The sequence below is a fragment of the Lissotriton vulgaris genome, chromosome 6 (genome assembly GCF_964263255.1).
Source record: "Lissotriton vulgaris chromosome 6, aLisVul1.2, whole genome shotgun sequence".
NCBI lineage: Eukaryota > Metazoa > Chordata > Amphibia > Caudata > Salamandridae > Lissotriton > Lissotriton vulgaris.
Genome location: NC_141694.1, coordinates 359616143 through 359627165, shown reverse-complemented (window position 1 = coordinate 359627165; position 11023 = coordinate 359616143).

The following is an 11023-nucleotide window of genomic DNA, read 5'->3' as shown; positions in this document are numbered from 1 at the left end:
GAAGTTAAACTGTAGTTGTGTGGAAGGAGTGACTTAACACAATCCTAATTCGTAAACTTTAATGCTGTAAATCCAATCAAAGCCGGCAATTAATTGTGATGCATTCCGTGGGTCCCTTTGGAAAATTAATTGGCTTGTACATACACTGAGCATGGATGGGCAAGCAGAAGAAGATCCTCGCCCTGCCTCATTGAAATTTAATTAGTGTTGCTTTTACCACATCTGCCCCAGCAAGCGTCTGATCAATTGTTGGTGTAGATTTAATGTAGTCACATCACACCTCAATTTAAGATCACACAGCCCGGAGGAAGATGGTTAGGGTTTGATGAATGGATGGGAAGGGAGGTTTGGGGAAAGGTTTGACAAAGAAAACAGTACGCATGGAGACAACAAAAGCGAAACAATATTTGAAGACGGCGATGATCCACTATCCAATAAACCTATAAAGGTAGAAAAAGGAAATGCATGCAAGATGAAGTTAACTTGATAGTTAATGAGTAGTACTTAACTTCTACTACACAATTAGACAGTACAGGGAAGTAGTATTATATGAAATTTGCCTTGGCTGTATGCCCTCAGAGAAACCCTAATTACCTGCTGTACCGGACTGAAAGCTAGCAAAGAAAATTAAAAAATAGTTGTAAGGAGCAATTAGCAAACAAAGTCACACAGTCGTAAAATGAATGCAGAGAAAAAAGGAATCAAATCATTAAAAAAACGAAAATGATACTAACGTTACTGTATTAACCAGGTCCAAATGTGTAGTTGTATCTCGTCATTCATCTTGGTCCTCCCTACCATGGACACTCTTCACATCATTCTTGGGTGCCACAGATTGGCAGATGAGGATTGGTAAGGTAAGTGTGAGTTGTTGCTCCAAGTATAATAGCACTGGGTAAAAGGCCGGCCTGTAAGTGTTGATGGAAAAACATAAGGAGTATTAAAAAATAAATGAATGATAAAAAAACATCAATTACGGTACAGTGCAAAAAGACAAGACTCTTGAGCGAGAAGCCTTTCATATTGAGGTGGCTTGGATACATTGTGTCTACTATTTACAAAGCATTAATCTACAAGAACAACAAGACAGGAGCCAGCACAGAACAAGCCGACAGCACCAGGCGGTGACACAAAGTCCATATACCTTAATTTTTGACAGAGCCAGACAAAAGGCATATACAGCAACCTAGCATTTTCCAAATCAAGTGACTAAATCAATGCACAACTGTCAGTCATACCACTATTCAACTCCACCACTGCACAGACATGTAGCCTATGTCTGCTATGGTTCTTGTTGATTGGTTGTGTCTACCTTTTATACCACTTCCTGAAACGCATTCCATCAATCATCTCAGATCCAACTGCGTGCAAAGATAGTATGGTCATCATCATCATCATCATGGTGTGGTACGTGTACGTGTTATCCAACAGACCAACACCAACTCAGTCTGTAGGGCGTGACTCCAATTAAGTAAGTCCAGACTATACCTGCAGTAGTAGGAGTACAATTGGTTATTATTAAACATGGAAACATTGACTATCACTTGAGTCACTTTTACTTTGTTATTATTTTAACTACTAGTATAGTTTGACTTCATGCACATTTGCTCAGAGTCAGCAAGCATCCAATGCAATGCATGGCATCATTCATTAATCATATACCGGTCTTGCTCTTCTCGTTTTGGATGCCTGCTCAAGTTCTGACAGTGAAGAGTTGTGTATGCCTGCAGACAGAGGTGGTAGCCTTAAGACAGTGATGAGTTTCGGATTGGAAACAAAACAGAAGATGGCTATAATCACGTACGTTTCACTTGTTATGGAGGGACTGTTAGAGGCTACATTATTGTACTATTCTCCATCTCCATCCAATGTCTGGCAAGATGGAAATGTATTTAGGGCAAGTCAGGAAGATGGAGCAGGACTCTGAGGAGTGGAGTGGACAGTTAAATGCACAGACATGCAACCCCAATAGGTAAATAAAAATAAGAGATGGTGGTGATGGATATTTTGTGGTTTGATTTGAACCAGAAAGACAGATATACACACAAATAAAGGAAGGGAGAAAGTAACAATTTGAAAGCCTAGTTGTCAGGGAAGAGGAGCTCGCCCTCAAACCCTGGTGGTTCGGACAGAAGTAGGTCATGTAAGCCACTAGTTATGTCTTCGGAGTCGCTCTCCTCGTCCTGCTGTGATTCACGTTTTTTGTAGTCCGGTGGTATGAAGTGCTGATTCATTTTGATCATGGTTAACCTCTCCACACTTTTGGGCGAGAGACTGGTCCTTTTCACAGTTACAATGGCACCAGCAGCACTGAAAACACGCTCAGATGAGACACTTGCGACACGGCAAGCCAGATACTTTATCGCCAGCCAGCTGAGGACTGGCCATTGGCTTCTTTTCCCATACCAATACACCAATGGGCTTTGCTCCATGAACACCTCTGTTGTGTCATCCAGATAGGCCTGGACCATCTGCTTAATGTTCAGTGGTGTTCCAATTTGCTTGGCCTCTTTTGACTTTGCACCAGCAACGGACTTACCCATCCCTTTCTGTAGAAACCAAGCAGCTATTTTTGTTGTGGTGTCTGATGAATAAGATCCCGTTTGTGCTGTTGTTGATGTTATTGGTAGTGTTGGTGACTGCTGGGAAGCAAACGCACTGCTCTCATGCTCTGAAGAAGAATTTGACTCTGGAGGATGCCCTGTAGTACATGCACTGTCCTGGGCTGGCATTGGCAGGCCTCTAATTGAGAGCCGTACATTTTCTAAATCCGTGGTTTCCTCAGCTATTAAAGTGTTGTACTTGGCAACATCCCCTTCTGAAAAAGGAATTACTGCATTACTGTTCAGAAATAATTTGTACCGTGGATCCAAAATTGTGGCAGTAATGTAATGTCGATGTGACACAATCTTATTTTGAATCCTTGTATTTTCAGATAAGCAGGTGGCTAAGACGCTCGCCAAATAACATGCGTCTACTTTTTCTTCCATACCTTCGTATGCTTCAGACACCTCCTTCAGCTGTTGCTCTAGCGTGTACAACAATAGGATAGCTTGGTCCATAGTACAGTCCTCCCTGCTGACTGCACGTATGAAGACCTCAAAAGAAAGTAGCATCTCTGTCAGGCATTTAATGAGGTCCCATTGCCACATCTCAACTGTCATGGCTTTCACAGTAGGATCCCCTAATCTTCTTGTCATGACATAAGCATTAAGTGGTATGTATTGCTCAAACAGACGATCAAGCATATAATAGGTTGAGTTCCAACGTGTTGGCACCTTCTGGATGAGTGCTATGACTGGAATTTTATGATCACGTTGAATGACCCTTAGCTGATTCCGGGCTTTAAAAGAATGGTTGAAATGTGTGCATATTCTTCTGCAGGTGGTCAGTAAGTTGCTGACTTTGTTGTCCAAGACTTTCTGAAAAATTAAACCAATGTTAATGCAGTGTGCCAAACACGGGACCCTGAAATAGCCACCATCTTTCATGCCCTTAACTACATTACTGCCAATGCCCGTGGCAACAAAACCAATGTTAAGCCCTCTTGGTCGCAGCCATTCAAAGACCTTGCTGTTAAACTCAGCCAAAATGTTTGCAGCAGTATGAGATTTCTCCATAGCAAACATGGCTACAGTTGCATGTCTGCAAGTCTCATTAAAAATCTCAACAGTGTCAACGCCTACAGATAGCTTTTCTCTAACACCTGAAAAAGAGATCCAGTGTGCAGTGATGCACATGTAATCAGTGGCTTGGCAACTAGTCCACATGTCTGTTGTCAGGTGGACACTATGATAAGCACTCTGATGTAAGGTTCTTCCAAGCAATTCCAGCACGTCGTGATGTAGTGCTGGAACAGCAACTCTGGAAAAACAGTAGCGGCTGGAACCTTCCATTTTGGTCAGATGGTTGTCACAAATTCCAGAAAACCCACCCCTCCAACAAAGGAAAAAGAGAAAAGGTCCAGTGCTCACATTTTAGCCAGCTTAGCATTGTACAAACTTGCTATTGAGTGGTTGCGTTCTTTCTTTCCCTCCTGCCTAGTAAACATGCTAAGAATGGTACGCTGGGTGGTATTTTTCTGTTCGGCTCAACGCAGCACTTTGCAGCGCAGTACTCCTAGGTGTCTCCGGCTGACTCTTACTTTTGTGCCACTGAAATGTTGCTGATGCGGAGGATGTGGGCTGTACCACTGCAGTGCTAGTGACAGGGCAACTTTGTGTTCCACTACCAGATAGAATGTCTCCCTCTTCTTCTTCCTGTTCGACCGTGAGTGGACCTTGTACTAGTTTATCCCCACCAACATCAATGGTTCCAGTTTTTATGCTACGAAGGTGATCCTCCCACTTGTTTACGTGGTGTTTTTTCAAGTGAGTCATTTGGCCTCCAGTAGCATAGTTTGTACCAAGCTTACCACGACTAACAGAGGAATGACAAATGGAGCATACAGCAATGTTCTCCTCCTTTATGCTAACCGTAAAGAAGTCCCACACTGGGGAGCTTAACTTTTGTCTCCTGCTAGAGGTGCCACTTCCAATGCCAGATGAACTGGAGGGTGTGTGTTGAATTTGACTATGTGGCTGCGCAGTAGTACCACTACCTACTTCTGCTGAGGTGGTGCTTGTGCTGGATGTAGGACTCTGCCGGCCCTTTGCTAATATAAATATGGAAGCTGGAGGTCGTGTTGGTGTTGCCTGTGTTGGAGGTATGTGTGCTACATCCCTACTAGTCGCAGCCATTCTGGATAGGCTACAAATGTTGGTCTCCATGTCCTTGGGGCCAGGAGTGATGCTTGTGATGACTGGTTCAGACTCATCATCATCATTATCCTGCTGTTCTACATCAACCTCCATAAGTGTAAGGCTTTCCGGAACCTTCCTTTTCCCTAGCATGGTCTTGGGATGTATCTCCCTCTCATGCTCAGGTTGTTGTGGCACCCAAGGGAGATCTAGATCATCAGAAGGGATGCTTGGCAAAGAACTCGATGGACTAACCCTCCTTTTCCTTGGTGGGGATTTGGAAGACAATAGATCTGCTGCATGAGTGACTTCTTCTTCTTCTTGCTCTGCATAAGGTTCAATTTCCTGAACTGCCCCTACTTCGGGAGGAACAACAACTACTATTGCGGGCGGTGGTTGCGGTTGTTGTTGTTCATCACTTATCTGCTGTGTTCCCTAATGCGTTGATTGTGTACTACTTTGAGATAGCGATAAGTTTAAGTCAGGCTCAGCATCACTGCTTTCCATCATCAGGTTGGCTACCTCTTCCACACTCATCTTCTTGGGCCTGGGTTGGTGGGTTGGGCCCACTGATGCGGAGGTGCTGGCCCCAGCTAGCCCCCCGGACATCGCTGTTGCAGGCGTACTTTTTGGTTTTCCAAAAAGGTTTTGGGGTCAACACCAGACTTAAGTGTTACTTCCTTCTTCTGTTCTTCCTTCTTTTCAGCAACGTTCTTGGTCTTGGAGGACCTGGTACCTGGTTTCTTTGGGCCCATCTTCTTCAGATGTCAGCAGCACTTAGTTGCACAAGTTGCAGAGATGTCTGGTCAGGTCACACCACACGTCACATACAACAGAAGGACGTCCGCCTGGCAGTACAACGGACGATTAATGATGACAGACACCTCCACCTCTGTCTTTTGTGCACCTAAAAGCAAAGAAGACAGAAGAACATCAGTCAAATGTGGAATTTGCTGTGCTTTAATTTTAATTACTAGTAGTGTTAGTACACTCAGTAAGAGTAAGAATAGCAAAGAACTAAAATACAAATGTAGTGAAAGTGGAACATGTTTATCCTTAATTTGTGCATCATGTCAGATGGATACAGCAACAGTGACCTGCAGCAGATAGCAATGGGGATGGAAACAGTAAGCCAACAGGAACAATGGAAAGACACACAGGCCTATGTGGCAAAAACAAAACAGCACACTACTACAACCACCACCACGGCCCCCAGTCACATGGTCACTCATCACAGGCACATGGGTAAAGCCCAGAAAACAATAAACTCAAGCAGACCTATATCCCTATATGGCCAGACAAAGGAAAACCTGAAATTCTACCCCAAAAACCACATTTTGCAAATCAACCCAAAGCCATCCATGCCATACATGATGTTACAAATTAAACAAACACCACAAAAACAGTTGATTAACTTTCATGCACCCATGATGACTCGAGTAGTACCTCTGGGCCTACTGACAGAGTAGGCCACAAGCTTGTAGAAGCTATGGCAAAAGCACAGTGGCTGGTCCCACAAAATGGCCGCCACCATATGGCCAGGCGCTCACAAAAAAAAGAAAAGGAATAAAAAACAGACAATGCAGACCTATGGGAAAAGCACAATGCCTGGCTTCACTAAATGGCCATCATCCACATGGTCAGCCCGCCATAAGAAAGTACATACAATAAACTTAAGCAGCCCTATATCCCTATATGGCCAGACAAAGGAGGATGCCTGTTATTTACACATCACAGCTTAATGCAACAAAGAAAATCTGCATGGCTAAAAAGGTTGGAAAGTTACACACCAACAAAACATACAACAAAGGCATTTATTAACACACATCCAAAAAGTTATCTACACCCCAAACACCACATTTGGGAATTCAATCCAATGCCATCCATGCCCTAAATGATGTTTAAATTCAACAGACAACATAGAAACAGCTACATCAAGCATCCCCCGATGACTACCTCTGGGACCCTAGGCCTACTGGCAGAATAGGCCACAAGTTTGGAGGCCTATGGCAAAAGCACAGTGGAAGATCAGACAAAATGGCCGCCACCACCTGGCCACCTACAATAACATGAAAAGAAAGAAAAGACAGACAATGCATGCCTATGGCAAAGGACAATGCTTGGCTTCACAAAATGGCCGCCACCCACATGGTTAGTCCACCCTCAAACAAAGTTCATACAAAGGACAGGAACAGGAAGTTGAGGTCTCTGGGGAACTTCCTTCCTCTTTTTTAAAAAAAAGTGAAAACGACTCCATGCTCCAAAAACTACAACCAAATGACAGCCTGAGGATTATTTTTGCAAAATGAACAAAATAATCATTTTTGAGAAGGTTTTATGCAACTCGAGACATATTGCTTGCGAGATTGCAAATTCAGCATGTTCGGCAGCGCGAATTGTACAAAAAGTTGTTATCGCGTGCCCGAGCACGCAGATTGAGCGCGCGAATAAGACAAAAACTGTAAGGTCGCGTTCTCGCACTGTACAAAGTTACCAAAACTACGCGAGCTGAATTCCTAGGGTTACTGGCAGAAAAAGCCACATTATTTAACACACACCCAAAACCTGAAATTTCACCCCAAGAACCACATTTTGCAAATCAATCCAAAGCCATCCATGCCATACATGATGTTACAAATTAAACAAACACCACAAAAACAGTTGTTTAACTTTCATGCAGCCATGATGACTCGAGTAGTACCTCTGGGTCTACTGGCAGAGTAGGCCAAAAGCTTGGAGGCCTATGACAAAAGCACAGTGGCTGGTCACACAAAATGGCCACCACCACATGGCCAGGCCACCCACAGAAAGTACATACAATGAACTCAAGCAGGCCTACACTAACTATATGAACTCCTAGGGTTACCTATTGGCTGAAAAGCCAATATTTAATTAACACACACCCAAAAACAGAAATCCCACTCCAAAATACAGAGTTTGCAATTGAATTCAATGCCATCCATGATGTTTAAAGACTTGAAATTCAACAGACACCACAGAAACATGGTTGGGCCCATGGGTACCTCTGGGCCTACTGGATGAAATTTCAAAGAAATACAAATTGGCCCCTCATGAAAGTACAGGCCTCCCTCAACAATCATTTTTAACAAGGATTGAAAAGCCCAGAAAACTGTAGGTAAAAAAAAAGCCCAAATCAAACAAACAAACAAACATGTACACCAATTCTCCAACTTACTTATAAAATAAAATTTCAAATCCAAAAGTCCTCAATAAATCCAATCCAATGATATGATGCAGCAGACATACACAAAAGTGATCCGTGATCCTTCCAGCTCCAAATCCAAATGAAAGTGAACAGCACATGGACATAGCACTGGGAGGAGCCTGCTGGACAGGAATAGGAAGTTGGAGACTCAGGGGCACTTCCTTACTCTTGAAAAAAAGAGTAGAAAAAGAGGACTTCTTGCACAAAAGACTACAGCTAAATGACAATCTGAGGGATTTTTCTGAGCAAAATGATCATTTTCGAGAAAGTTTTATCATGCTCGAGAGATATTCTGTGCCAGATTGTAGTTTCTGCATGTTCGGAAACGCGATCTTACCAACACTGCGCTGGAAGGAAGATCGCACGTCCTAATGACGTGATCGCGCGTCCAAATGACATGATTGCATTCGCCCAGTCTTGCGGGATTGTGCGGCTGGATTCCAAACCTTGTGGCACACACGAACGGGAGAGAAAATAGAGATGGTGAACGCAGAACCACGGTAAGTCGTTACTGCGCACGCGAGAACGCTATTGAGCACACGAGGAAGAAAACAACTACGCTACGCTGTAGATTGCGATGTATTCGACAACTTCGAAACAGTCTTCAAAAACGCTAACCAGGAGCGCATGCACCGATTGACAGTGTGCATGTGATTGTTGAGGTCCTGAGGCGGAAGCCGGGACTGCTGCTCGAGTGAGTGAACGAAATAGCATTATCTCTGATCACCTTTTAAAAGACTGACATTTTAAAAGTGTTACTGTGTTTATTGTGTACTTAGCTTTTAAAAGAACTATTTTTAAAAGCGTAATTGCGACTTGATTAAAAACCGAGCGAACGCTCGCTTAGTCAGCAAGTTTCACTACCCCCCTGTCCCCGCCCCACGAACCCTGCCCGCCCTACCACAGCCGACTTGGTGCTGCCGGGGACTAGAATCTAAAACCACCATCTTTGGTGAGGAGCAGGCGAGCGGCACAGTGCTCGGCCCCTCCCACCTATACGGTTATAAATGAATACCCCTCGCAGGAAGCGCAGCGGGCGCGTTGACGGCGCGTCGAAGATGCTCCAAAGACAAGCCTGTCTGCGCCCGTCCGCGCCTGCACGGGACTAGGGGATGAAGATTCTGCCTCTCCGGCCAGGGATAGACCAGACATATTGCGACTAACCTATTCAAAAGACAACCTTATGCTTCTCAATACAAAACCTCCACAGGGTCATCCTCTATGTACCAAAGTGGAGCCTGCTAACATCATGGGCCCGTTTGGCTGCCGGACATGCAGATGAGTTAATAAACCTAAAGATGATCTAACACCAAGAAACCTTTCTAATCTTGAAATATCTTGTATGTATTTGAACACAAGATCACTCCCCAAACATTCAATTGAACTCTGGGATACTCTATACCAATTGCAACCGGATCTAGTGTTCCTCACGGAGACCTGGCTCGACACCCACAGCACTGCGGACATTGCAACAGCACTCCCCATAGGGTATAAAATCTTAAACCTTAACAGACCCAAAAAGAAGGGTGGAGGGGTAGCCTTGCTATTCAAAGAAAAGTTCACTTGTATCCAAGAAGCACCCAAACAGGATAGCAAACATGAAGTAATGATTTATTCAATCTCTTTAGGCACCTATCTATTGATGGGAGGAGCTATCATTTATAACCCTCCAGGGAGCACAGTTGAATTCAGTACTCAGCTTCTCTCAGATTCTTCCCGCTTGTCTAAAACATCCTAGTATTAGGAGACTTTAATGTACATTTTGAGTCACACACTAACTCACTTACTAGGCATCTTGCAGATAACATGCAAATCCTACAACTAACACAACTAGTTAACCAGGACACACACAGAGCGGAACACAGGCTGGACCTGATATTTACGAATATCGAGACCACTACTATTAACAATATTGTGCCTCTTACATGGACCGATCATTATAGGATAGATTTTAATATCAGCCTACCAATAAAAAATACGAGACCAATGTCACAGACTCCAACTACAACTAAAAACTGGAGTAAATTCTCATTGGAAAATTTCCAACAGCATTTTCATTATACTAATTCAAGCTCCTCCACTGAACAAGAAATACACCAACTACAAAAAAGTATTGGTGAAGCACTTGAACATTGCTCAACAAACTCCACAAAATGTAAAACCAGACGAACAATGTCGGAGAAGTGGTACGGTCCAGATCTCAAGGCACTCAAAAGAAAATGCACTACGCTGGAACACAAATGGAGGTTAAGTAAAACCATGATTGATAGATCCACTTATAAAAAAGAACTGAAAGGGTATAATGCAGCCATACAGAAAGCAAAAAAAGATTACTTCTCACAGCAAATACTAGAACACAAACACTCCTCTAAAGAACTTTTTAAAATTGTTAGAGTACTCTGCAACCCCCCCCAGCCTCACAACAAATTTGTCACCCTCACAGGAGGGATGTGATAAAATTATCAATTACTTTTTTGACAAAATTGATCAAATTTACTCATCCTGTACCAGTAATGACTAGGAATCGACCGAGCACCATGCTGATGCAGAGCCTTTCCCACTGGCCACCTGCTCTACCTTTGGCCCTTTTTCAGAGGAAGAAGTAAATAAAGTTATGTCAGAAATTAAATCGGGTTCCTCATTAGACCCATGCCCACACCACATTTTCTTACAACTAATTCCCTTAATTAGTCCAATAGTGACGCAAGTACTAAACCAGTCATTAGACCAAGCGGAATTTCCAGCTATCTGGAAAACAGCAGTAGTGACTCCCTTACTTAAAAAAGCGGGTGCGGACATAAACAATCCTGCCAACTATCGGCCCATTTCGCAGTTGCCATATCTTTCAAAAGTATTGGAGAAACTAGTGAACAAACAATTATCAAACTATCTGGAAACTAATGACCTGCTTGATGTTTCGCAGACAGGCTTTAGGTCAAACAACAGTACTGAGACAACTCTCTTGGCAGTACTGGATGATATCAGAAGTCAGGTTGATGTAGGTAAAACGGTGGCCCTGATATTATTGGATTTATCAGCGGCTTTTGATACGTATCCC